Below are 25486 nucleotides of genomic sequence, written 5' to 3' on the forward strand. Positions count from 1 at the left end.
TCCACTTTGATGTCCATCATTCCTATTACAGCTAGCTCAAAATGTGATCATCTCGAGACCCTCCGAAAAAGAAAACTACTCCTTCCTATCATCTCATGAGATTGAATGTTCATATTGTTAGTAGATGCATCCTTTGCCTAAAGACAAAACAGACCATTTAGCACCTATTCATACACTGCCACATGTCTTTTCAAATGTGGGAAGGAATTCTCTTCTTCAATGATATGGTTTGGTCTTTCCAAAACTCCTTAAGGTGGTTATTTTCAAATGGGATAAGGGGCCATTTGGAGATAATGAAAAACAATTCCGTTAGCTTGTTCCATTCGTGGCTCATTTGGGAGGAATAAAAGTAAATCTCTTGGAAAGATCATATCGGAAATCAAGCGGGACTCAGCTGTAAGGACAAATGAAAAGATGTCAATTGGTGATTTTCCTTCTAGTACTGTCTTCAAGAATTGGAAAGTGATCATTTGGGAGGAAAAAAAAAGCAAAACTAAAAAGGCGGCTTAAGCAAAAATTAGGATCATCTCACCTGTAGAAACAAAACCAAAATCATGTTTCTAGCAAAAGTTAAGGTGCAAACGGTCCGTTAAGTTGAAAATCCGCATAGGACAAATTAATGTTGGCACGACATACCCTTTGAAATGACTAGATGAAGAATTCTTTGGTCCAAAACAAAATGAGTTAATACTTCAAACAATCTAAAGGGTCTCTGGACCATGATTAAAAAGTAGAGGTAGGAACACTGCCTATGCGTAAGAAGATTTAAACTCATCTATCTAGGGTTCGACTTATCTAAATAAATCAAAAGCATTTGTTTCAGTAAAATCGAGTCTCCCTCCTTTCCTCTCTACATGGGAATTCAGAAAAGAAAATCTCTTTTTCCTTGTTAAAGTATAAAAGATAAATAACACCTTTCTCCAATAGCTTAAGCGTTTGGAGAAGTTGGTAAGTTAACATGGTATCAAAGCCAAAGGTCTCGAGTTCAAACCTCCCAGATAGCAAAAATCCACATGTGATGGTCAGCCCAAAGTGGGACCACATGTGCCACGTGTTTGCCAAGTGGGCCACACGTGCGGGGGAGTGTTAAAGTATAAAAGATAAATAACACCTTTCTCCAATAGCTTAAGCTTTTGGAGAAGTTGGTAAGTTAACATTCCCCAGCCAAGTCAATTGCCTAACAAAGGTAATCATACTTCGAAGGAAAACATAGCAAATTCTCCTATCTCAGATGGTCCAACTCAGTACTCCAAGTACAGAAAATCAAGATTTAGGTCAGTCCTCCGTGCACAGGTCTTAGAAGGTCAAGATACAGTTTGGTACTCCGTGTACAGCAAAAGAATGTTCAGAAAGACATAACCACGTGCTCAGGAGCGCTCGGAAAGAAACCTCTTGTTGTTCCTCTCAAAATTGCTATCTCTTGTTTGTTATCATGTATTAACTTTCTCTTGTCTATGGGAATAAATACACTAGGGGCATTTTGTATTATTAGTCATAGAAATATGGCTAATAACACAAAATGCATGATCAAAACATTAAAGAAACCATGCCAGGGGTATTTTGCATTATTAGCCTTCGCTACTAATGCAAAATGCTGAAAATCAAGATTAGCCTTCGCTAATAATGCAAAATGCTTTCAAACCAAAGTTGTTTAAAAGAACTATGCTAGGGGCATTTTTGTATAAATACCTATCTAAGAACAGATGTCTATTTATATAAAAATACTCTTTATTTCAATACAACAACACAAATAATTGTAGCTAAAAGCAAACAAATCAAAGCTGATTCATGTATCAAATGTATGTCTGATCAATCCAGAAGATAAAATACATCTCATCCCCAACTGGGGGAATCAAGAATCATTGTTCATCACTAGGATCTGTCCGACCCTGCTCCTGAGGATCCTGGACTACATCTGAGGCGGACGACAGGTCTACTCTCGGCTGAGAAACTGAAGACCCCCTGGCTCTCGGGATCCCTCAGCTGGCCTCTCTCCATGGCCGTGCTCTAGCAAGCTCACAATCAAATCAAGGAGTCCTGGAACTCCCGCCACTTTCAGCTCGTTTCGCTGATGTTTCATCCGTGGCTTCCCTGAATCTTTCAGCGATAGATCAATCAACTTTTTGGGCACTCTTTCAGTCTTCCAAGCACATTTATTCAATGTCCTCCCAGCAGAGTTGCTCTCGAATAACCAAGGATTCATACATCTTTCCCCCGCAGGGTCTGTATAAAGCATGATCAAGGCAACCAATGCCCCCCAAAAATCTTTTTATCAGAATTCTGAGACCCTTGGAGACAATCCAATATATCTTGCATTATCTGTGGCAGAGCCCACTCACTCCAAAGGAGTCTCAAACCATGTCAAAATCTAATCCAAGGCGCGAAATCGTCTCGATTTCTCCCCAGCTGAGTGTATCAGCATTCACTCCCCGTTGGAAATATTCCAACGCAATTGTCTGCCATCCGAAACCTCTCCAAATAGAGACCGTCTTACCCTCCAATGTCACTCAGAGACTCTCATGAGAGTCCTCATCATCGTGACACTTATCCAAAAGATTGGTAAACCCTGGTTTATCTCTCGCAAGATCAAATACCAAAGCCCTTCCCCCAGTAGAGTCAATATAAACAAACGTTTGTCAGATGCTCCCTGAATGAGAACCCTTGCTCGGGCAATCCGTCTGTCAACAGATTCATCAAATCATGGCCAAACACGACTTATTCTGACACTGATTGATGGATTTTTACATCCCCTTCAGAATCAATTCTCCAAGCAGCCGATATCAAAACGACTACCTCAACATGGTCAGGATCACCATCATAGGAATCAACCCCCAACGGTATTTGCAACCAAATCCTTAGCGGACTTTGTACCAAAACCCCCGATGGCATTTGCAACCAAATCCCAAGCAGACTTTGTACCCAAACCCCTAAGCGGCGTTTGCAACCAAATCCAGAGCGGACTTTGTACTCAAACTCCCAGTGGCGTTTGCAACCAAATCCCCACTGAACTTTGTACCCAAATCCCTAGTGGCGTTTACAACCAAATCCCCAGCGGAGTTTGCAACCAAATCCCCAGCAAAGTTTGTACCTACGTCCACAACAAAGTTTATAACCAAACCAGGCATTCAAAACCAGCAAAAGCCCCATGAGGCATCATCCCCAGGGAGTCGTTCGAATCCAGTCCCTAACAACAGGCATACGTTCCAAGAGTCTCTAGCCAAAATCCCCGGCGACGTTTACAACCAAATCCCCGATGGAATTTGTACCCAATCCCTGATCGACACAAGCTCACTCGCTCGCCTGGTTGATGGTGTGGCCTTAGCTCGTTCGCTCGCCAGACCAATCCTTGATCGACACAAGATCACTCGCTCGCTTGGTCGATTCCATTGGCCCTGGCTCACTCACTCGCCCGGTCGATGGTGTGACCCTGGCTCATTCGCTCGCAAGACCAATCCCAGATCGACACAAGCTCACTTGTTCGCTTGGTCACTTCCATTAGCCCTTGCTCACTCGCTCATCAGGCCGACTCCTGACTTTTAAGTTCATCCGCAAATGCTCCTGTAACCCTTCCAAACCAAAGCAAACCCGTTCCGACGCTTTAACCCTCTATGGTAAGTTCGTTTCACCACGGTAACCGTCCAAATCAAGATAAATAAAATCCATGCAGTGATCCTGCAAATCAAACCAAAGTCTGAGCGTTTGTACGCGGTATCGCGCCGAAATCAAGTACTGTTTAAAACACAATATCAAATCAAGATCATGAGTATGATCTATCACTTCACTCACCAGGTGCCAAGTTGGCATTCCTGTGATCAGTGTCCGCACTGGATGTCAAAATGACATCCCCCGAGGTCCCTCCCCAAATCAGGTGTCCTTAACCTGACCCAGAGGTCGCTCCCAAAGTCAGATGTCCTAAATCTGACTTTCGATGACCCTCCCGGCTGTTAGTAATGACGTCCATCCCAGGGCTCGTTCTAATGGTCGTATTTCCAAAAAACCGTCGGCGAGAGGTTTCCACTTAATGACCGACAGCAAGGTTCCTCCGTGAGGGATGTACGCCTCAGGATCCGATGTGAGTCTTGCAAGCCTATCACTAGTCTCCATTGACAAAATTTTGCTGTCTCTTTACTTTGGCATTTAGGTGCCTTGCACCCTCTACCAAAGAGGGGCATCTGTAGACACCCAATTTTTTCAAGGTAGTATTAGTGATAGGTGACGCGAGGAAGAACCTTATGACGAGTTCCATAGCACCAGTTATGTTTATCTCGATCTCTCTTTAGGGTACTAAACGATTTTCTAAAGCCCTTTTCAACCACCAAAAGCCAGTTTTAACATAGCACCCGCTTTTTTCGACAAATCCAAAGCCTGTTCACATGGCACCCACCATTTACGGCATCCGTCGGTAAACCCGTCTACACACGACATTCTAAGTCGGTAGGTCAATTTTGGGTCTGAAACTCTCTTTTGGCATCTAAAGGGCACCTTGCTTCTCGAAAACATCCGATCTCCAGTCCATTGGAAAGCCCTGGAGAAAGGAATCTAACGGACCTGACCACATGCAAATCGGAGTCCAATCAGAAGAGATGTGGACGACAAAAGACAAAAATCACTATAAGACGAAAAAGTAGTTCCCGAATTACCGGAAAGCCTGTTTTGACGCTGCAAACAAATTTTTCGTCAAACCGGAAGCCTGTCTACTCAGCACCCGCCATTTACGGCACAAACTGATAAGCCCGTCTGCACACGAGATTCCCAAGCAGTAGGTTAACTTTGGGTCTGAAACTCTATTTTTACATCCATACTGTACCCGACTTCCCGAAACCACCCAATTTCTGGTTCCTTAGAAAGCCCTGGAGACAAGGAATCCAACGAACTTCAGCACGTGCGAATCAGAGTCCAATCAGAAGAGATATAGACAACCCACGAAATCACTACAGGACAAAAAAGTCATTCCCGAATTACCGGAAAGCCTTTTTCGTAAGCCCAAGGGTACATCTCTCTCTTGTTTTGATGATCAACAAACCCAAATTGATGGTAGTTTTCTAATGGTTGCTCAAGTGTTGTGATTAAGACAGGGTTCATTCATGTCAACACTTGAAGTAAGAAAAACAAGGGCTAGTCTTGGAGAAAGTCAAGTCTTGGTGGTCTCCCTTCAAACCATATGGTGTATTGAAGAATCAAGAGATCCACAAGTACAAGAACATGTTTGAAGACTATCTCAAGATAAGGAGAAAATCATGCAAGCGCCAAACAAGATTGAAGATCAAGAAGACCCAAGGTTATAGTTCGTAGAATGTATAAGAGTCCAATCGACCGGGACAATTCGGTCGACCGCGGATGCGTTTCTGAAAATTCAGAAAACATTCAGATGGGTATCAGAGTTTGACCGCTAACCCCTCGGTCGATCTCTAAAAGTTTTTTGGCAAAATAAATTTAAGAAACAGTAAGCCCATGGCGGACGAACGCGAAGGTCCGGTCGATTGCGTAACCCTTTTTCAGGCCAAAATATTTCTAAAACAGTAAGCTATAGGCGGGCGACCGTGACTACCTCGGTCGACCGCAGCGATAAAAGATTTTGAAATTAAAAAAGGGAGCCCGATAAGGGCGGGCGACCGCGATGGCTCGGTCGACCGCCGCGGACTCGCAAAAGAGACGTTGGGGTGTACAGTGGGTAGGTGCAACCACCCAGTTTTGTTACAGTTTTGCCCTTGTTCTTTCCCAAATGAACTAGAGCTATTTAAACCCCATCAAAGACCTTCTCTAAACACCTTTTGAATATTTGAATATCAAACTTAGAGCTTTCTCATGAAAATCAAAAGGATTCTTCTTCAAATCTCTTAAGCATTTAAACTTGCATTCATTTTCTTGTAAAGAGGTTCTCCCTAAGCTTTTAGTTTTAATCATTGGGAGTCTTGTGAGCTTTGAGAGTTGTATACGCGTATAAGAGGCTTGAGTGTTCTTTATTTTCCTTTCTTCTTCCCTTCATGTGTATGTGAGATTGCAAAGAGGAGTTTCTTGCTTCAAGGCCGGAGTGCAACGAAGAAGAACATCTTTGGAGGTGGATTTGTATTACAAGGGTGTGTCCCCTTATGAAGGTGGTGAATGTGTATACGCTTTGAGAGACGGCGTCAAGGAGTCTCACCATAGTGGAGAAAATCCTAAGGAAATGCGAAGTACTTGGGTAGTGGAGTAGGTCAAGTTGTGACCGAACCACTATAAATTATCGTGTGGCCTCCTTACTCTTTCTTCTCTCTCTCGTGGTGTTGGTAATCTCTTTCCCTTCTATTTTTAATATAACTTGAACAAGGGTTAAAACTAATTAGGCCAAACTCACTTGCCCTAGCTTTTCAAATAAAAAATTTGAAAATACCAGTTCACCCCCCTCTTGGTTGTTGCCCTTCGGGATTTCACTTGGTGTCAGAGCTAAAGGCTCTTAATAGAGATTTTATATCCTAAAATCTACAAGAGAAAGATCCATGGCAATTGATCCTCCTCCATCCTCATCTAATCCCCTTCCTACTCCGGTAGCTCTCTCGGGGTATATTGAGGGTCATGCCTCAAATAGACCTCCATATTTTAATGGACCAAACTACGGGTATTGGAAAATTAGAATTGCTTTTTATTTAAAATTCGTAGATTTTGAAATTTGGGAGTTAGTCCTAGATGGGTACACTGAACCCACAACGGATAGGAAGGAATGGAGTCCCGTCGACAAGAGAAAGGCTACATTGGATGCCAAGGGAGTAACACTACTATTTTGTGCTCTTTCTCCTGAAGAATTCAGTAGAGTCTCGACTTGTAAGACGGCGAGAGAAATTTGGACCTCACTTGAGACAACCCACGAAGGGACAACTCAAGTGAAGAAATCTAAAGTAAATATGCTTATGAGTGATTTTGAAGCCTTTGAGATGCATGAAGGAGAATCTATCTCCAACATGTTCACAAGGTTTACTAATATTGTAAATGAGTTGAATGCTTTAGGAAAAACCTATACAAATTATGAACTGATCCAAAGGCTCCTAAGATGCTTTCCTGACTCATGGGATCCAATGATCACGACAGTAGAGCAATCAAAAGACTTGGATACCCTCGAACTAAACGACCTCATGGGTAACCTCATCACTCATGAGATGAAGATGAATAAGAGGGAAAGCAAAAGAAAAGGAAAGAGGGAAGAATCTAGGAAGAAGGATGTGCCTTTCAATGCCAGGGTGGAAAGCGAAGAAGATTACAGTCAGAGAGAGATAAGTATGGAAAACGTAACTTCAGAAATGGTTCTCCTCTCCAAACGGATCTCGAGGTTTGGAAAGTTCAATAGGAAAAATAGGAGCTCAAGAAGAAGCACCTCCCCAAAGAGAGACAAAGACAGAAGAATAAGGGATAATGATGATGATCCTATTTGATATTTAAAATATGGCAAAGAGGGTCATATTCGTACTTACTGTCCGTTGTTGAAAAAGAAGGAAGATAGAAGAAAAGGAAAAGAGTTTTAGTGCTAATTGGGATGGCCTAAGTGATACGTCAAAAAGCAAATCAAGTGGAGACGAGAAATCCAACTTTGTATGCTACACGGCTAGTGATTCCTCCAAGCTCAATGTAAGTCAAATCTAAGACTCTTTTGTTCAAAGTAGTGATAGTACTAACAGTAGTGTTAGTGAAAGTGATAATAAAAATGAACAACCTACCATGAATGAATTAATAGACACTTGTCAAAAAGTCAACAAAGCACTACTTCTTGAAGTTTTCAAAAATCAAAAATTGAAAAAGTCTCTTGAAATGATAACCAAGGATTTTGAAAAATTGAAGAATGAGCTTGATAAAAAATTTTCATTAAATGATCCACTCTTTATGGAGAACACCTTACTAAAAGGAAACCATGAAAATCAAAAATATAAATTTGATCACTTAAAAGAAGAAAATAAAAAATTGTATATTGTATATTGATATTGAAAAATTATACAATGAGAACAAGAAACTTAAAAGTGAAAATGATACACTTGTTCTTAAACATGCATGTGGAAAAGACAAACTCGATGAAATTTTAGCAAGCAAAGTTTCTATTGGGAAACAAGGTCTTGGCTACCAAGGGCCCAAAAAGAAGGTTGGTTACAAAAATAAGTTTGTCGAGTCTAAAATCCCTTACAAGAATTTCAACATCTATTCACCAACATGCTATTTTTGTGAAAAACTTGGACATTTCAACTATGCATGTAGAAAGAGAAAATTATCTAAACTTGTTTGGGTAAGAAAAGTTAGGTCTTTTGATACTAACATTGGAGGACCCAACATAGCTTTGGTACCTAAGGGCAAGACCTAAAATTTTCTTGTAGGGGTGTTTGAGCTCAAGAGGCACAACGGATAGATGGTACCTGGACAGTGGATGCTCAAGGCACATGACCGGAGACCCCACCAAATTCTCAAGCATTGTCATGGGAAATCAAGGACATGTTACCTTTGGAGACAATGACAAAGGAAAATCATTGGGGAAGGTACTATAAAATTCAAAGATCTTATTATAAAAAATATTTTTCTTGCTGAAGGCCTTCATCAAAATTTATTAAGTATTAGCCAACTATGCGATGTTAATTGTCAAGTTTTATTTAAAAATAACAAGTGCATAGTTAAGAAAGAAAATGAGAGTAAAATTAAATTTGCAGCGGCTAGAGACGGAAGCCTATATTCATTGGTCCTAGAAGAGCTAAATGGCCAAGACGTTAAATGTCTTTCCTCTACGTAAATATAATTCATGGATTTGGCACAAAAGGCTAAGACATGCGAATATGGATCTAATGTCGAGGCTTGCCTCAAAAGAAACTGTGAAAGGCTTACCCAAGTTGAGATAGGAGAATGATATTGTAAGTAGAGGTTGTCAACTTGGTAAACAACACAAGGATTCATTTAAACCCAAGCATATCATATCTACCTCTAGACCATTACAATTATTGCATATGGATTTGTTTGGTCCCATGAAAACATGTAGTCTCAATGGTAGAAGAAGATATGTATTTGTGATTGTTGATGATTTCTCTCGATTTACTTGGGTTTATTTTCTTGCATCCAAAGATGAAACGTTTGAAATATTTTGTACTTTATACAATAGATTACAAGTTGAAAAAGGTTGCAAGATTTTAAAAATTAGGAGTGATCATGGAACTGAATTTGAAAACATTCACTTAGTTCATATTGCAAAGAACATGGAATTGATCACAATTTTTCAACACCTAGAACCCCACAACAGAATGGTGTAGTGGAGAGGAAAAATAAGGTTCTTCAGGAAATGGCTTGGTCTATCCTTCATGACAAAAATGTGCTCAGAATTTTTTGGGCGGAAGCCGTTAACATGGCATGCTATGTCATTAATAGAGTCATGATTAGGCCTCATACTCACAAAACACCTTATGAGCTTTAGAATGATAGAAAGCCTAATATTAAATACTTTAAGGTATTTGGATGTAAGTGTTATATCTTGAATATAAAAGATAACCTTTATAAATTTGATGCCAAATCCGATGAAGGTATTTTCCTTGGAAGAACACTATGTGTTGAAGAAGTTATTCATGTGAAATTTGATGTACTTAGTGAAGATATGAAAAGATCACATGATGATGAAGATTATGAGGTTATTCCCCGAAACACAAACCTGAACAAAATTAAAAATGAAGTGCCTATTGATAATATTAGCGAAACTCTAGAGACAGTAGAGCTAGAAAGTTCTCCTAAGGAGGTTGATGATCAAGGAAAAGGGAAATAGATTTTATTCGGTCACCCAAGTACCCAAATAATCGGTGATACCTCTCAAGGAGTCAAAACAAGGTCTCAGTATAGAAATGTGTGTGAGTTTGCTGCATTCCTGTCACATATAGAGCCTAAGAGTATAGATGAGGAGGAGAAAGATGATTTTTGGATTATTGCCATGCAAGAGGAGCTAAATCAATTCGAAATAAATAAAGTTTGGAAATTAGTTCCTAGACCTAGAGACCATCCTGTGATCGGCACTAGATGGGTCTATAGAAATAAGTTGGATGAACAAGGGGAGATTCAAAGAAACAAAGCTCGATTGGTAGCCCAATGTTACAATCAAGAAGAAGGAATCGACTATGATGAAACCTTTGCACCCGTAGCCCGGTTAGAGGCCATTAGGATGCCTCTTGCATTTGGTTGCCATAAAGGATTCAAGCTATATCAAATGGATGTCAAGAGTGTATTCCTAAATGGATACATAATGGAGGAAGTTTATGTTGAACAACCTCCCAGATTTGAAGATCTCAAATTTAATAACTATGTCTATAAATTGGACAAAGCCTTGTATGGTTTAAAGCAAGCTCCTAGAGCTTGGTATGATAGGCTTAGTTCATTTCTATTAGACAAGGGTTTTGATATGGGTAAGGTGGATAAAATCCTTTTCATCAAACGTTAAGAGTGTGATATACTCATTGTACAAGTATATGTTGATGATACTATCTTTGGATCAACAAATGAGAGTATGTGTAAAGAGTTTGCTCAATGTATGCAAGATGAATTTGAAATGAGCATGATGGGAGAACTCAAATATTTTCTAGGTCTACAAATTCATCAATTAAGAAATGGCATATTCAATAATCAAGCCTACTCCCATGAGTACATCCACCAAACTAAGCAAAGATGATCTTGGCCCATCTATTGATCAAAAGAAATATAGGAGTATGATAGGGAGTCTATTATATTTGACTGCTAGCCGACCGGACATTATGTTTAGTGTGTGTCTATGTGCTAGATTTCAGTCAGTCCCTAAAGAATCTCATTTGCAAGGTGTCAAGAGAATATTCAAATATCTTAAGGGGACTCCTAGCCTAGGTTTATGGTATGAAAATTTCAATGATTTAAACCTAGTAGGGTATTCGGATGCTGACTTTGCAGATGTAGAGTGGATCGCAAAAGTAGAAGCGGCACTTGTCAGTTCCTAGGTAGATCACTTGTTTCTTGGTTTAGTAAGAAGCAAAATTTGGTCACATTATCCACTACAGAGGCCGAATATATTGCTGCAGGAGCTTGTTGTGCACAAGTTCTTTGGATGAAGAACACCTTGGAAGACTATTGTCTCAACTTTAAGTGTGTTCCAATCCATTATGATAACACTAGCGCTATCAATCTAACCAACAACCCTATTCAACACTCTGGAAACTCTATATATTTTGCGAAAATTAGTTTTTTCCAAAATCCCCCTACGATTAAATAAATTTTTTAAGCCCCTTAAATTAAATCCAAAATTCTTCAAAAAATTCGTACTGTTCCAAAACCTTAAAAGTCTATTATGTTTAAATTTTCATTGATTTTTAATCTGTTTTGACATGCATCTTCTGCACACATCAATAAACCTAGACCAACTGCTCTCCTTGGTGTTCGTGTCATGCTCGACTGAGGCATCCTTCACTTTCCTACACTATGATCGTTGATGCCTTGTTCCAACCTTCATGTACAAGGATCACCTAGGAACTTCACTTTCTGCCCATTGTGTGTAATTAGGAAGAGCCATTAGGAAGAGTCATCGGATGTCCCTTTCCCTTCTATTTCTATGTTTAGTGCTCTTTTGAATTATTACATTTAGATGTTTGGGGACCAACACCTACTTTTGGGCTCAAATACTGTTTAATCATTGTTGATGATTTCTCTTGTTATTGTTGGCTCTTTCCCAAGCATGCAATATTTGAAACATTCCATGTTTTTACTACTTTTAAATCTAGGCCTGAAAATCTCTTAAATACTAAAATCTAAACAGTTTGATCTGATAATAGAGGTGAATTTGTTAACATTCAGTTTCATCAATTCTTTCTCTTCATGGTATTTCTCAACAATACTCATGCCCATACATGCTTGGAAAAAACAGTGTGGCTGAACGTAAGCATCACCTTGCTGTTGAAACATGTTTCACACTCTTGGCCCATGCACTGCTACCCTATTCTTATTGGAGGGCAGCTTTCCACACTGCAGTCTTTTTAATCAACAGAATGTCGATACAAAAATTATCAAATAAACCTCCATGCGAAATATTCTTCAACAGACCTGATGGGGTGTGAAAACACCAGCCTCTCACAGGCTGCCACCTGTCCCAGAGTAGGTGAGACTCAGCCTCTCACAGGCTGCCACCTGTTCAGAGTAGGTGAGATCCAGCCTCTCACAGGCCGCCACCTGTCCTGGACACCTGTCCAGGACACCTCAACAGATTTTCCCTATAAATAGGGGACTAAAGCTCAGACTAATGGGTAATGCGAAAATCCCTTCTCTCCCTAAACTCTTAAGACATCTCCCCTTCACTCCTGCTCATACTGACTTGAGTGTCGAAGGGCCTGTCCGGAGTAAAACCCGGTCTGGTCTTCTGACCTCGCTTGCCTTGTGCAGGACTAAGCACTCACCGCAGGACTCATACTCAACCTCCCTCGTCGCTCGCTCTCAGCTCTTACGCCACTGCTGTACCTGTTACCGATTTTTGGTCTAACAGATTGGCGCCATCCGTGGGACCAAGAACTAAAAGCTGTTCTTACATCTCACTTACAAAATGGCAGGGCGCAAGAGTGCGCGATTAGCTTCTGCGCAGAACGACCAAGCCGCGCTACCTCGCAGGACCCGGAGCGGTCGAATCGCCTCGATGGTAGTGGCAGCTTCTGCCGACCAAAGCCTTTCTCGCTCGGAGCATCACAATCCCGTGCCCACCTCGGAGCAAGTCCAAGCCCTCTTCCAGCAGATGACGGCCCTTGTTGGTCAGTACCAACAACTACTTCAAGCACCCCCTCCACCTCCTCCAGAGGCCCCGCGATCTGCCCAAGGAGTCCACAGGGGAGAGTCATCACGTCATGGGGAGGGCAGAACTCATCACTCCGCTAGACAAGTTTATCGCCCCATAGTGAGGCACGCCCAGACAGAACCTCATCACCGCGAAAGATCGCGGTCTCGCTCCACGCAGAGGCGCCGGCCTCACGAAGATCGTTTGCCACCGGCAAAATCTCGGCCTCGTCGTAGGAGTCCGGAAAGTCAGTCCGGTTCTGCGGCAAGCCCATTTGTGGGAAGAATCAGGTCCCCAGACCGCAGAACGGATCCGCTGCTACAGAGAATGGAGGAGATGAACCACCGAATAGAGGAATTGGCGAAGGATCAGAGCCGGCCCGCCTCCAGAGCGTTCTCAAGCAGAACGCCGTTCACTAATGAGGTCCTGAGTGCTCCAGCACCCAGAGGATTTAAAATGCCTGCCGTCCCTCAGTACGACGGCACTACCGATCCCGTGGATCATCTGGAGACATTTAGAACAATGATGCTCCTCCACGGCGCCTCCGACGGCTTCATCTGCAGAGCCTTCCCAACGACGCTCACTGGCGCGGCAAGAGACTGGTACTCCAGGATCAAACCAAACTCCATCAACAATTTCGACGATTTTGGAGAGGACCTCGTCCGCCACTTCATGAGCAGCCGCAGGCCAAAGAAAACAACAGCTTCCCTGATGGCCTTGCGACAGGAAGACAATGAGCCCCTGAAGGTGTTCGTCCGCCGCTTCAACAGGGAGGCACTACAGGTGCCCAATTTAGATCCCTCAGCGGCTATGAACGCACTCCTCACCGGTGCAAGATCTGATGATTTCCGTCGAGCGGTGGCTCGGCAAAATCCGCACTCACTGGCGGATCTCATGGCCGGGGCAGAAGAGTACATAACAGTGGAAGAAACACTGGCAGCTCTTAATTCAAACCGGAGGATAACCTCTGAAGAGAAGAATCTGCCTAAACAGCGTAGGGAGGATAAACCTCCCAGGAAAGAGAAGTCTCCACCCCCTCAGAGAAGAGAAGAGAACTTCACACCTCTCAATACCTCTAGAAAGCACATACTGGCAGCGATCAGTGAGGAGGAGTTTGTGAAGTGGCCGCCTAGAATGATCTCCAAAGGAAACAGAAGAGATCCTTCAAAGTACTGTCGGTTCCACAAGGACCACGGCCATGACACAGAGGATTGCTGGCAGCTCAAGGGAGAAATTGAGCAGCTGATCAGCCGGGGTTATTTGAAAAAATACATCCAGAATGACGGCCGCACCCAAGGGCGCAAAGGAAAGAGTCCCCAGGGCCGTAGCCCTCGAAGATCACCGCAGCCCCCTCCTCAGGATAAGACTTCTCAGGTCACCGACGCGCAGCCTGAGGCACCCCGATCTCAACCAAGGGGGGTTATCAATACAATCATGGGCGGACCAGCCGCCGGGGGCACCTCCTCTGCTGCTCGAAAAGCATATGCACGGCAAGTTAACGCCGTTCACACAACCAGCAAAAAGTCAAGAACGGAGAATGAGATCTCCTTCTCAGACGCAGATCTGGACAGCCTTATTTTGCCCCACGACGATGCATTGGTGTTAACCATGCTCGTTGCCAACTGGGAGGTAAAGAAAATTCTTGTGGACAACGGGAGCTCAGCGGATATTCTATACTACCATGCCTTCGAGAAAATGATGATAGGCGACGACCGTCTAAGGCCGGCGAACTCAGATTTGTTCGGCTTCTCCGGAGAGGTCGTAAAAGTGGTAGGACAGATCGAGCTCCCTGTTCTTGTCGGAGATTCACCATGTCAAGCGTTCGCCATGGTTAACTTCCTGGTAGTGAAGGCCACCTCGGTCTATAATGCTATCTTGGGACGGCCTGGCCAGAATCTGATCCGAGCAGTCGCCTCAGCCTACCACCAAAAAATGAAATTCATAACCCCTAATGGTGTGGGGGAAGTTCGCGGAGATCAGCCTCAATCAAGGGAGTGCTATGCAATGGCACTGAAAGGAAAAAACGCAGTGGAATCACTGCCAATCGAACTGCTTGATGTAAGGGACGAACTCAGGGGTACTCAACCCGCTGAGGACCTACTCTCCATCCCACTGTGCCCGGAGGACGGTGAGAACGTCGCTCTGATCGGTTCCTCCCTTAGTAGTAGCATTCAACATCAACTCACCGAGTTTCTCCAGGGCAATGCAGATGTCTTTGCATGGGTTCCTGCCGATATGCCCGGCATCGATCCAGAGATCAGCACTCATAGGCTTGGTGTCGATTCAACCTGCAGACCGGTGAAACAGAAAAGGAGACACTTTGCTTTTGAAAGGCGACAGGCAATAAAAGAAGAAGTGGAGAGGCTTCTGAAGGCTGACTTCATTCGCGAGATTCGATATCCGGACTGGCTAGCAAATGTAGTCCTAGTCAAGAAGACTAATGGAAAGTGGAGAACCTGCGTCGATTTTACTGATCTGAATAAGGCTTGTCCCAAGGACAGTTATCCGCTCCCGAAGATCGATCAGCTCATCGACGCCACAGCGGGTCATGAACTGTTGAGCTTCATGGACGCCTTCTCCGGATATAACCAGATCAGGATGTACGAATCGGATATACCAAAGACCTCATTCGTCACAGATCAAGGGACTTATTGCTACCGAGTCATTCCCTTCGGCCTCAAAAACGCCGGAGCTACTTACCAAAGGCTGGTGAACAGACTTTTTCAGAACCAGATCGGCCGAAATATGGAAGTGTATGTGGATGATATGCTGGTCAAAAGTCGAAGCGCACAGGACCACGTGTCTGATCTCAGAGAAACATTTCAGGTCCTCAAGAAGCACAACATGAAACTCAACCCCACCAAGTGCACCTTTGGTGTCAGTTCGGGGAAGTTCTTGGGATTCATGGTGAGTCAGCGAGGGATAGAAGCAAATCCCGAGAAGATCAGAGCTGTGATAGAGCTTACCGCCCCAAGAACCATCAGAGAAGTTCAGCGGCTCACGGGAATGATAGCGGCGCTGGGTCGCTTCATCTCCAAATCGGCGGAGAGATGCCTGCCTTTTTTCAGTGCGGTTAAGTAGGGCTGCAACTCGGGTCGGGCGGGTCGGGTTTTGAAGAACCCAACCCAACCCGAGAAATATCTCGGGTCGGGTCGGGTCGGGTTTTTTTCCGGAAAACCCACGAGACCCAAACCCGGCCCTACCCATGATAAATCTCGGGTCGGGTCGGGTCGGGTCGGGTTTTTTCACGTTGACGCAATTTTTTAAGGAAAACTCTTGTTTGGCAAGAACCTACAAAGCAATGTTGTAAACACAGTTCTTAGATAGAGCCTGTCCAAGGAACTACCTCAACAAGTTGGTCCTCAGTGAGAGCAGACAAACTAACAATTATTAGGCAAGCATACAAAATTGGAAGAAGTCATAAGAACGGCATTTAGCTTTAACCTCGGACACTTAGAAGGACATATCCGCCGCCTCATGATCCGGGATATTATATGAGAACCTTAATTCATCACTCGAACGCCTTTTGACTATGCTTGCCCTTTGCATTAATCGGACCAATGCTTGGACAACTTCAGACATAGGAGGACGAAACTCTGCCTCCGGCTATAAGAACCACGAAACCACTGTTTAGAACTATTCTAAAGATGAAAGGTATCTTTAGAATCAGACTCGCCCAGAGCACATAACAAGGGAAACAGAAGGCTAAAAAGTTTAGCACTAAAATAATCAAAGAAGAAAATAAATGGATGATTAAATACTAATTTTGTTTTGCTGATTAGGGAGAGTATTATAAAACTTAAGTATAATACGTTTATGAAAGAGTCCCTGTTTTTGGTTTAGCACTAAAATAATCAAAGAAGAAAATAAAGGGATGATTAAATACTAATTTTCTTTTGCTGATTAGGGAGAGTATTATAAAATTTAAGTACAATACGTTTTTGGAAAGAGTCCCTGTTTTTGCTTTTACGTATTATAAAACTTAAAGTATCTCGGGTCGGGTCGGGTCGGGCCCCTTCAAACCCGGCTCGACCCGAGATTCATGCGGGCTTTTTTAATCTAAACCCGGCTCGACCCAAGACCCAAGAAACATCAACCCGACCCAGGCTATTTTCGGGTCGGGTCGATGCGGGTCGGGTTTTACCCGGCTCAAGTTGCAGCCCTACGGTTAAGGGCCTCAAAACTGCGCCCTGGACGGAAGAATGCCAGATTGCCTTCGACGAGCTGAAAAGGTATCTGTCCTCCCCGCCATTATTAACAAAGCCGGAGCCAGGTGAGGAGTTATTTCTATATCTCTCCGTTAGCTCCACGGCACTGGCAGCTGTCCTCGTCCGCGAGGAGCACCGCCAGCAAAAACCAATCTATTATGTCAGCAAGGTTCTTCACGACGCAGAAACAAGGTACCAGCGGGTCGAGAAATTGGCTTACGCGCTGGTAATGGCTGCAAGAAAATTAAGACCGTACTTTCAATCTCATACTGTAAAGGTCTTGACTGACCAGCCGCTCCGGCAAGTACTCCATCGACCAGATATCTCCGGACGACTTGTGAAATGGGCCGTAGAGCTGAGCGAGTTCGACATCCAGTACGCTTCAAGGCCAGCCATCAAGGCCCAAGTACTGGCAGATTTCGTAGCAGAGTGCACCATCCCCCAGCAAGTCGCCGACCCTGAAACGGTACAACTCCCAGTTGCAGAGAAAGCGGTTCCTGACGAATGCATAGCAGAAACTCAGACAGAAATCTTGCAACCCCTGGCAGAGCAGGACTCCATGACCAGCACACCAACTTGGGAAGTATATGTCGACGGTTCTTCAAATAAAAACGGCTGTGGAGCAGGCCTCATCCTCACTGGGCCTGAGGAGTTCACTGCGGATTATGCTCTGAGATTCGGATTCCGTGCGTCCAACAATGAGGCAGAATATGAAGCCCTCCTTGCCGGAATGAACCTAGCAATTCAGACCGGCGCCCGGAAATTAAAAGCATACTGCGACTCACAGCTGGTAGCAAATCAGATCCAAGGGGTCTACGAAGCCCGAGATGAGCGTATGGTTAAGTATCTTGCTAAGGTTCATCAACTCTCCAGCCGGTTTGCCAGTTTCGAGGTCATCAGAATACCACGGACAGAAAATGCCAAAGCAGATGTACTGTCGAAGCTGGCTGCTTCTGGATACACCACTCTTGGAAGCATACGTATGGAATTTCTACAAAGATCTAGCATCGAAAGAGAAGCCGCAGATATAATGCAGGTGGAGAACGAGCCGTGCTGGATGGATGAGATCATTCATTACTTACGGGACGCGAAACTTCCCGAAGATAAGAAGGAAGCCCGTAAGGTGATACAGAGAGCCGCCCGATTCTCCCTCAGCGGTGACATTTTGTATAAAAGGTCCTACACTCTCCCGTACCTGAAGTGTCTGGGACCAAGTAACGCCGCGTACGCATTGCAAGAGACTCATGAAGGAATCTGTGGAGAACATCTGGGGGGCAAAGCCCTGGCGATCAAGGTACTCCTCAGAGGATTGTATTGGCCCACCATACGACAAGACGCGCTGAATCTGGTTAAAAGGTGCGAGAGGTGCCAGAAATTCTCCCCCACCATCCACCAGCCTGCTGTGGCGATGGCCCCAATTATCAGTCCACTCCCTTTTGCAGTATGGGGGATGGACATTCTGGGTCCTTTTCCACCGGCTTCCGGAAAGCGCATATTCGTAGTAGTGGCAATCGACTACTTCACCAAGTGGGTGGAGGCAGAACCTCTAGCCCAGATCACTGAGCAGAATATACAGAATTTCTTCTGGAAGGCAGTGGTCTGCAGATTTGGGATTCCCCGTGCCTTAATCACAGATAACGGCAAACAGTTCGACTGCCGGAACTTTCGGAAGTTCTGCTCTGACCTAAAGATTGAACAGAGATTCACTTCGGTTGCTCACCCCCAGACCAATGGGCAAACGGAAGTAACCAATAGGATCTTGCTTCAAGGGATAAAGAAAAGGCTGGATGAAAAGGCTGGCCGATGGGCAGATGAGCTCTACCATGTTCTGTGGGCTTACCGCACCACTCCTCGCACGACGACTGGTGAATCACCATTCAACCTTTCTTTTGGAACTGAAGCCGTGATACCTGTTGATATAGGCACCCCATCTCCCAGAGTCATCAGTTTCCATGAGCAACTGAACAGCGACGGACTCCGCGCCAACCTCGACTTACTAGAAGAAATCCGGGAGGAATCTCGAATCCGGGTCGCCGCTTATAAGCAGAAGGTGTCGAATTATCACGACTCCAAAATCCGCCCCAGAGAATTCAGGACAGGGGATCTGGTCCTGAGAAAGGCAGCCGTCTCCCAGCCGACGAAAGTAGGGAAACTTTCCCCAACTTGGGAGGGACCCTATCGAGTGAAGGAAGTTATCCGGCCAGGAAGCTACAAGCTAGAGACACTGGAGGAGCACCTATTACCTCATGCATGGAACTCCAAAAACCTCAGGAAATATTATCAGTAGTCGAATTATCCGGCGTGAAAAGTTCACAAAATTTGGGTACTCACTGGAAACCCAGTTCTTAAACTTGGGTACGCACTGGAAACCCAGTTCTTAAACTTGGGTACGCACTGGAAACCCAGTTCACAAAATTTGGGTACTCACTGGAAACCCAGTTCTTAAACTTGGGTACTCACTGGAAACCCAGTTCTTAAACTTGGGTACGCACTGGAAACCCAGTTCTTAAACTTGGGTACGCACTGGAAACCCAGTTCACAAAACTTGGGTACTCATTGGAAACCCAGTTCTTAAACTTGGGTACGCACTGGAAACCCAGTTCTTAAACTTGGGTACGCACTGGAAACCCAGTTCACAAAACTTGGGTACTCATTGGAAACCCAGTTCTTAAACTTGGGTACGCACTGGAAACCCAGTTCTTAAACTTGGGTACGCACTGGAAACCCAGTTCACAAAACTTGGGTACTCACTGGAAACCCAGTTCACAAAACTTGGGTACTCAATGGAAACCCAGTTCACAAAACTTGGGTACTTGTTAAAAGACCAGTTCGTCGCAATTCGACCATCAACGGCCTCACTCACAGGTTATCAAAATAAAAAGACAAAGTCAAGCAAATCACTCAGCTGAGAAGTGGAAACTCCCAGAGCAAGAAGAGGAAAAAGATGAAAGGTAAAAAGTAAAAAGTGAAGGGGGGTAAACCTCCTTATATAGTTTTTCAGAGGCGGTGGGGCAATAAATGCGATGCACGCATCTCGAGGCCATCCGGATTGCGCCACGTGTCCCCTATTTATGACGGACACATTCTCCCACCATCAATACGATCAAGCACGCGCGTAAACATTCACGTCCCAAAGATGGATCTCGGCACTCCGCACTCCGCACTCCGCACTCCGCACTCCGCACTCGGCATTCAGTCCGGAAAAAACCGTACTGGATATAACGCGTTCTCACAAGACGACAAAAATCAGTCCGGTCCGCACCGAACTGGCCGCTAGAAGACAAAATTCAGTCAGGAAAAAACCGTACTGGATATAACGCGTTCTCACAAGACGACAAAAATCAGTCCGGTCCGCACCGAACTGGCCGCTAGAAGACAAAATTCAGTCCGGAAAAAACCGTACTGGATATAACGCGTTCTCACAAGACGACAAAAATCAGTCCGGTCCGCACCGAACTGGCCGCTAGAAGACAAAATTCAGTCCGGAAAAAACCGTACTGGATATAACGCGTTCTCACAAGACGACAAAAATCAGTCCGGTCCGCACCGAACTGGCCGCTAGAAGACAAAATTCAGTCCGGAAAAAACCGTACTGGATATAACGCGTTCTATGAAGCATCAGAACCCAGTCCGGTTGAAGCCGTACTCCGGACTCCCAACTCCGGACTCCGAACTACGAACTCCGGACTGAATATAATGTATTCCGCAAAACGCCAGGAGCCAGTCCGGTTGAAGCCGTAATCCGGACTGCGGACTGCGAACTGCGGACGCCGTACTGCGAACTCCGGACTGAATATAATGTATTCTGTAATGCGCCAGGAGCCAGTCCGGTTGAAGCCGTACTCCGGACTGCGAACTCCCAACTCCGGACTCCGGACTGCGAACTCCGAACTCCCAACTCCGGACTCCGGACTGCGAACTCCGGACTGGATATTTGACTCTGTGATGCGCCAGAAGCTAGTCCGGTTGAAGCCGTACTCCGGACTGCGAACTCTGAACTCCCAACTCCGGACGCCGGACTGCGAACTCTGAACTCCGAAATCCGGACTGCGAACTCCGGACTCCGTGCTAAATTCTTCGATTCACCCCCGAACAACGTCTCCCCATCCAGAAAAACGAGTGATCACACTTTCCCAAGTCCTTCAATGACTTGGAAAACTGGGGGGCAACTGATGGGGTGTGAAAACACCAGCCTCTCACAGGCTGCCACCTGTCCCAGAGTAGGTGAGACTCAGCCTCTCACAGGCTGCCACCTGTTCAGAGTAGGTGAGATCCAGCCTCTCACAGGCTGCCACCTGTCCCAGAGTAGGTGAGACTCAGCCTCTCACAGGCTGCCACCTGTTCAGAGTAGGTGAGATCCAGCCTCTCACAGGCCGCCACCTGTCCTGGACACCTCAACAGATTTTCCCTATAAATAGGGGACTAAAGCTCAGACTAATGGGTAATGCGAAAATCCCTTCTCTCCCTAAACTCTTAAGACATCTCCCCTTCACTCCTGCTCATACTGACTTGAGTGTCGAAGGGCCTGTCCGGAGTAAAACCCGGTCTGGTCTTCTGACCTCGCTTGCCTTGTGCAGGACTAAGCACTCACCGCAGGACTCATACTCAACCTCCCTCGTCGCTCGCTCTCAGCTCTTACGCCACTGCTGTACCTGTTACCGATTTTTGGTCTAACAAGACCTCTGGATAACACCCGTCTCTACACCTTTGGGTGCGCTTGCTCCCCCAGTTATGTCCATGCACACCACATATTTATCCTTTCAATCCATTAAGTATGTATTCTTAGGTTAACACCTAGACCATAAAGGATACCGTTGTTTAGATCCCAACTAGACTCGTCTTTTTATCTCATCATGTTGTTTTTGATGTGTCACATTTCCCATTCGTTGCTCCTACCGCCCTGCCTCAAATGACTCACAAATAGTAGATGTGCCCCAACAGTTTGGTCCGATTTCTGCGTCCTTATGTGCACCGACATAGCATCATGTGCACCCACCAGCATACCATCTATAAATCCCATCATCCACACTGATCCCCTTGCCATTAGATCCACTACACCCACTTTGTTCCTCCACAACTGCAGCACCCCTCTCTAATGCTCTTGTGAAACCCACTACGTCTGTCTCCATCTCTCCACTTGATTCCCAAGAACTTATATCCTCCCCATCCAGTTTACACCCATCCCTCCACCACAATTGCCCACGTGGAAACCCAGCATCCACCCTATGGCTCTGTTCAGTTGCCATCCTTGGCATGGAAAGGAAACGGAAAAGGGCATTTTTTCTGTCAAATCAGGTTGATTGGTCATTTAGTTGGATTCCGCAGAACCTAGATTTTGAGCTGTTTTTCCTTTGTTGTTGATGTGCCAAACAATTTTTGTCTAATAAGTTTCTGTTGCCGAGCAATGGAAACTAGGTTTCTGCCTTTTTTTCTTTCCATCCTCAATTGTTAAGAAGTTTCTGGTAATTTTTTGTCTAAAAAATCTCAAGGATCCTTTTCTCTCTCTCCCTGTTAAGTTTTTCTCCTCTAAATCTCTATTTACCCCTCCCTCTCTACAACCACGGCAGAGCTAGGTGTTAGGCCTGAAATCGGTAACAGATACGGCAGTGACGTAAGAGCTGAGCTGGAGGACCTGAGGAGCCGAAGTGAAGGAGCTGAGCCCTGCACAAGAGCAAACGAGGTCAGAAGACCAACCCAGAGTCGTTACTCCGGACAGGCCCTTCGACACTCAAGTCAGTACGAGCAGGAGTGCAGAGCGAGTTTTGAAGAGTGGTAGATTGAGAAGTTATTACCCTCGATCTGAGCCTTAAAAGGCCTTTTATAGAGGGAGACTTGGGGTGGTTGGATTACCTACCCCAGGACAGGTGTCGACCTTCTACGGGTTCAGGATTACCTACTCTTAGGTAATTACCAGACTGCCCCTGGGCCGACGCTGGACTCGTGGTGGACCATCCTGGGGCCAGGTGTCGACAGCTAATTAGATGCTGTTTTTCGTACCCCATCAGTTCCCCTCAGTTCTCCAAGTCATTGTAGTGATTTGGGGAAGTGTGGTAGGTTACATTCTTGCCCGGCTAAGAAGTTTATTCGGCCTGGATATGTCCGGAAATTCTGTCTATCCGGCCTGGAAATTAGCCCGGAAATTCTGTCTGTCCGGCCTGGGAATCAGTCAGGAAATTCTGTCTGTCCGGCCTGGGGATCAGTCCAGAAATTCTGTCTGTCCGGCCTGGGAATCAGTCCGGAAATTCTATATGTCCGGCCTGGAAATCAGTCCGGAAATTCTGTCCGTCCGGCCTGGAAATCAGTCCGGAAATTCTGTTTGTCCGGCTTAGAGATCAATCCGGAAATTTTGTCTGTCCGGCCAGGAAATCAGTCCGGAAATTTTTTCTGTCCAGCCAGGAAATCAGTCCAGAAATTCTGTCTGTCCGGCCTGGGAGTCAGTCCGGAAATTCTGTCTCTCCGGCCTGGAAATCAGTCCGAAAATTTTGTCCGGCAAAGCCGTCTGTTTGGCTTGGGCCGGACAGATTTTTGTCGCGTAGCGAATGAGCCATATTCTGTCCGGCTTGGGCCGGACAGATTTTTGTCGCGTAGCGAATGCGCCATATTCTGTCCGGCTTGGGCCAGACAGATTTTGTTGTTTAGCGAATGCGCCATATTCTCTCCGGCTTGGGCCGAACAGATTTTTGTCGCGTAGCGAATGCGCCATATTCTGTCCGGCTTGGGCCAGACAGATTTTTGTCGTTTAGCGAATGCGCCATATTCTGTCCAGCTTGGGCCGAACAGATTTTTGTCGCGTAGCGAATGCACCATATTCTGTCCGGCTTGGGCCGGACAGATTTTTTTTGTTTAGCGAATGCGCCATTGTCTGTCCGGCTTGGGCCGGACAGATTTTTGTCGCGTAGCGAATGCGCCATATTCTGTCCGGCTTGGGCCGGATAGATTTTTGTCAGCTAGCGAATGCACCATGTTTTGTCCGGCTTGGGCCGGATAGATTTTTGTCGCGTAGCGAATGCGCCATATTCTGTCCGGCTTGGGCCGGACAGATTTTCTTGATGGCCACAATCGCTTTAAAAGTTATCCCGTACATGAGCACCTTACGGATGTCCCTTAGCCCCTTGGAGATACGCGCGTATTTACTCACGCCCTTGTCTCGAAGTGTGTGTCCGTCATTAATGAAAGACACGTGGCATTATCTGGTTCGCGAATGTGAACCGCCTCGAGCCTAAAGGCTATAAGAAGAGATTTTCACCCTTCATTTCTCACTTTTAACTTTTTACTCTTGCATTTCTTGCTTTTTACTCTCGCCTTTCTGCTTTTTGCTTTGCCGGTTCGGCTCGGGTAGCTCGTGGTTGTGACCATCTGCGGATTGGGAGATTTCTGTTTGGACCGGTAATCTTCTTGAGCGCGTCTTTTATTCGTTTCTTTTCCTGTGTTCATGTCCTGTAGTAACTCTAGCTCTGAGTCCGGTTCGGGGAAGTCCTCTTCCAGTAGCTCAGGGTCTAGTTCGTCGGGGAGGACCCAAAATAATCCGACCAGGACTCCCGGGCCAAATATGGCAAGTCCCGATGTTAGTGTAGAAGTCGTAGATTGTGAGGATGAGGTGATTTTGGATCTGAACACCACTCCGCCCCCAACGAATAGTTATTTCCGAGCAGAGGCGAGTGTTGATAGTGACGCCGTTGAGGCATCCACAACATTCCTCCGGGGCCGGGCCGTTGAGGTCATAGCTAGGGCCCGGATGGACGCCAATCCCCAATACAACGTGCAGGCTCTTTACGAGGAGAATATCCTTGATGAGTCCAGGCTGGGGGGACATTAGGGATAGGTATTGTATTCCCCCAAGGTTTGGGCTAAGGCCGCGATAAAGGAAGATAGAGCTTGCAACGATAGCTCCGACGTCTGTATATACGACGAGTCGTTAAGGGCCGGGCTCAGGTTCCCTCTGCACCCTTTCTTCGCCACGATCCTTCAATATTACGGGCTGGCTCCGGCTCAGGTTGGGCTGAACTCATGGAGGACGCTGATCGGGTTCATATACCTCGTCCAGGGCCGGCTTCAAAGAAGTTTGTCTGTGCCGTTGTTCCGCGCGTGTGCGCACCTGAAGAGGCACAAGGACTGGGGTTGGATTTACATTAGCCAGTGCCCGGAGGTGAAAATGATCACTGGCATTCCATCTTCCATACACTTATGGAAGAACAGGTTCTTCTATGTCGAGGACAGGGAGTCCACCGAGCCCTGGCCGGTATCTCTAAAATGGGACACCCCAGACACAATTGCGCTGAGCCGCAAGCCGCTCCTTGAGGGCGAGAATATGAGAACGTTCGCTCTAGTCTGTGAGGAGTTGGACCGGGAGGGCCTCATTCATTGTGCGGAATTCTCTGGGGAAGAGGTTCTGGTCGGGCTTGGCCTTAGTACTGCGACCCCGGCACGGATGTGGCTAGTCTTGGTTTAAACTCTTTTTCCTCCTTTTTGCTTCTACCGGTTTGTTCGTTCATGTTGAATTTCAGAGATGCAGAAACAGTCC

This window comes from Tasmannia lanceolata, unplaced genomic scaffold, assembly GCF_043159265.1.
Source record: "Tasmannia lanceolata isolate RefF3 unplaced genomic scaffold, GAP_Taslan_0.1 ptg000023l, whole genome shotgun sequence".
Taxonomy (NCBI): Eukaryota; Viridiplantae; Streptophyta; class Magnoliopsida; order Canellales; family Winteraceae; genus Tasmannia; species Tasmannia lanceolata.